At 48.9% G+C, this 3,580-nt stretch overlaps 1 long non-coding RNA gene across 1 annotated transcript; it reads left to right on the forward strand.

The window, feature by feature from the left end:
* Positions 1-1,568: 1,568 nt before the first annotated feature.
* Positions 1,569-3,379, forward strand: LOC127309473 (uncharacterized). The gene is made up of 2 exons (XR_007857165.2): positions 1,569-2,628; positions 3,057-3,379. It is a non-coding gene; the product is annotated as an uncharacterized lncRNA (long non-coding RNA).
* The last annotated feature ends 201 nt before the right edge of the window (positions 3,380-3,580 follow it).

The raw sequence follows: 3,580 nt of genomic DNA on the forward strand, positions 1-3,580 counted from the left end.
TAAACAGATCGAAACTGGTCTAGTTGATTTTTTTCCTCACCCGCCCTCCCGTTTGGATGCATATGCGTATCTGGAGGAGCCCATGGAGATGACGTTCGGAAAGCTCCACTTCCGCGTCGAGAAAGAAGGAGCGTATCGTCTCGAAATTCCGATCTCGTCGGGATTATCGGCGGTCAATTCCGATTTTTCAAGTTCAACATCGACAAACGAGTCAGGCGACGAGGAGATTTCGTCGCCACGCTTCATCAGCACTATGGCAAGTGAAAAACTCGCCAAGATCTTCAGCGACATGTCTTTCGAGTCATTTGCGGACTCCGATATAAGCGATGACTCGAGCAACATCGACAGCTTCAACTTCATCGACATATCCACTACTGTTGGAGAGGTCTTCACCAATCTCTATGATGGTGTCACCAAACCCAACAAGGTTCAGTATCCAAAATATCATCAGATTTATGCCATCGGAGAACCAAGTCGCGATCAGGAGGAGACATCAGAGGCTTTCGACGATTTGGGAAATCCATATGTCGATCCCGCTGACCTTAGGCGAGGTTTAAGCACTAAATATGTCGGGCCTACACCACGTTTAAGGGTTCAACTTCCACAAGAAGCATGGGATAGAGCCGCAAGAGCTATGGATGGTACAGAACCAATGACTACAACCGCTACATCGGAAGAATTGCAGACGTGCCAATATAGACTCACCCGCGTTGGAAGAGAATTGGAAAAAAAGATAGCTGCTCTGAATAGAAGAAGGGAGGCAGCTTCCGCGTCAAGCAGGCGAAGGGCGGAGTTAAGCCGACATTCAGGAACTTCGGGAGATAGTCACAGAGAAGCTCGAAATAGAGCAAGATCTCGGCTGCAAAACATACCTGAGGCTGATAGGGAGAATCTGGTTCAAAACCTCGATATGTCCTTTATGTCGATAGACACGAGAGGGAACATTATCCCTAAGACACCAGAACCTGGATACATGGCGACGTAAGCGTTCATCCTCGCATCCAAGCCACCTCCCGGAGATCCAAGAGAAGCATTGTACAATATGGCCATGGCAGGAGTTGGAGCCATGGGAACGGCGTTTGTAACGTCGCCTCCCGAAGGATCAGCTAGGCAAAATAGTCCACGACCTACTGCAGAAGCACTAGGTCCCGAGAGAGCAAGTGGAGCAAGAGACATAGCAGCACAGGTGTAACGTCCCGGAAAATATTCCATATTAGATTTGTTGTTGTTTTGTTTTTCGTTTCATCGTGACGTCATCATGCATATTTTCTGGCATATTTTCAACCGCGAAAATTATTTTCAGAAAAACCCTATTTTGTTTTATTAAAATACCCGGCGAATTATAAAGCCACCCTGCTCTTTTCTTAATTTTGAAAAGCGAATCCAAATCTATTTTCCGGTCCGTTACTTTAACTAAAATGTTTTGCTAAAATTGTTTTATTGTTTGCTAAATAAAAGACGGAGAAAGCCTGACAAAGTTTTGGCTCAAAACTAGCCCAAGTCCAGCTAACCCTTTGGCCTATTTAAGGCAGCTCCCTCCTCTTCTTCCTCCTCCCCAAACCCTAGCCCCCAAATCAGATCTGAGATCTCCTCCCAACATTTCCCCACCTTATATCCACACCCAAAATCCTCTTCTTTTCCCCCTCTTTTTTCTTCCACAAATTTCTGCCAAAAATCCGCTCCTTCTTCCGTCGCCGGTGTGCCTTTTCCTTTCGTCGCCGGCCGCACCCTTTCTTCCGCGTGCGAGAGATGCTCCTGCATGCCTCGATCCTGCGCCGGACTGCCTTGGTTTCCCCGCCACCGTACAGCACGCGCGCGAGCTCGCCCGCACTCCCGCGTAAACCATCTGCCGCCCGCAGCCAAACCGCCCCAGCTCGGCTCCCGCCCGCGCACGCCCTGGCCCCGCCTCGCCCGCGCATGCGTCGCGGCAAGGCACCAAGCCGCAGCTCTGGCTCGCCCGCCTCGCCTCGGGCCACGCGCTGGCCGCCACTCGCCCGCAGTATTGTTCCGTTCCATGTGCATCCAAGCCGCAGCTTCGTGGACAGTCGAGGCATGTATCAGCCAGCCACACGTCTCCTCAATTTTGCCTTGATCGTTGAGCCATCCAACAGCTTTCTTGATGCTAGCTTAGGCAGCATTCATGTGCGCGCGCCTCGCTGCCTTGTCCCGTCTGTTCCACGCGTGCACAACAACAAACAGTAGCAGCACCGCCACAACAGCAGGCCAAGCAGTTCCGGCCGACCAGCGCATGTCCAAATCTCCAAAATACACCATCTCTTCGTTCGTGCGCCGTCAGCACTCTTTTCTATCCAGTTTTTGCCCGGTTTTGAGGGCCGCCATCTATTCGACAAAGTACCCGTCCGAATTTTGGCTTCCATTTGTCCCATCGACCGTGTCCGCTTGTTTTTATCCGACGCGGCCGCTACTACTTCGCCGACGCTACCTCTCCTACAAGTTCCTCTCCAATTTCGGCGCTGATTCAAGTTCGACTTCAACAACCACGCCGGGTCCGCCGATGCCTCACCGCCAAGGTCTACTTCCCGGCATCTGACACATTGACTACTTTCTCGATGTCGGCGACTTCCGCCACTTCCACTCCGCCCCGATGACCATCCTTGTTCCAATACCGTGAGACTCCGACCATAAGCCCTATTTTATAAATATGTGCATCTATCTTGTTGCATCTCTCCCTTGTTGCATCATTCATACATGTGTGCATCGCATATCTTACTGTTGCATCGCATATGTGGGTTTGGGTAAATAGCGAATCACCTAATAACTGAATATGGAATTGTGCGGGATTGCTATTTTGTCCCGGTTCCATTTAATTTTGCCGTAGCTCACCCATGCCATGTTTATGCCATGCTTAAGAACATTAAATATTCGGGGTAGAAAAATAACTAGAACCTAATAATTGTTTGTCCGGAATTCCGATTCCGCTTAATATGGATAAGTTGCATCGCATCATCTCTGCCATGCCATGCATGCATATCATACCTTCATCATGCCGGTCCTTCTTTCGTAGTAGTAAGTGGTGCATCCGATGTTTGTTGTAGCATTTGCTTCTTCCCGGATAAGATCACGAAGTGGTGATGTGAGATACGACAAGCCCTCCGGTTGTTCCTCGGCAAGATTTAACAGGCAAGCATTTCCCCTATACTCCTGTCCCTGCAGGAGTCGCTGATGACCCACAAGTATAGGGGGTGTATCGTAGTATCTTCGATAAGTAAGAATGTCGATCCCAATGAGGAGCAGAAGGTGTTGACAAGCAGTTTCGATGAAGGATTCACTGTAAATGCTCACAGACAAGTATTCAGGGGAGTTTGATGTAACAGTTGAATAAAGTACGAATAAGTAAAGTGCGAGAGTAACAATTGCAGCGAGTGGCCCAATCCTTTTTAGCACAAAGAACAAGCCGGTTTGTTTACTTATAATGACCAAACGTTCTCGAGGACACACGGGATTTTAGTCTAGTGCTTTCGCTACATACGGCTAAATAATCTTCATTGTTATGATAAGTGTTGTGTGGGTGAACCTATGCTAATGTACCGCCCTTCCTAGGACTAATACATACTTGTGA

Source organism: Lolium perenne, chromosome 6 (genome assembly GCF_019359855.2).
Source record: "Lolium perenne isolate Kyuss_39 chromosome 6, Kyuss_2.0, whole genome shotgun sequence".
Lineage (NCBI taxonomy): Eukaryota > Viridiplantae > Streptophyta > Magnoliopsida > Poales > Poaceae > Lolium > Lolium perenne.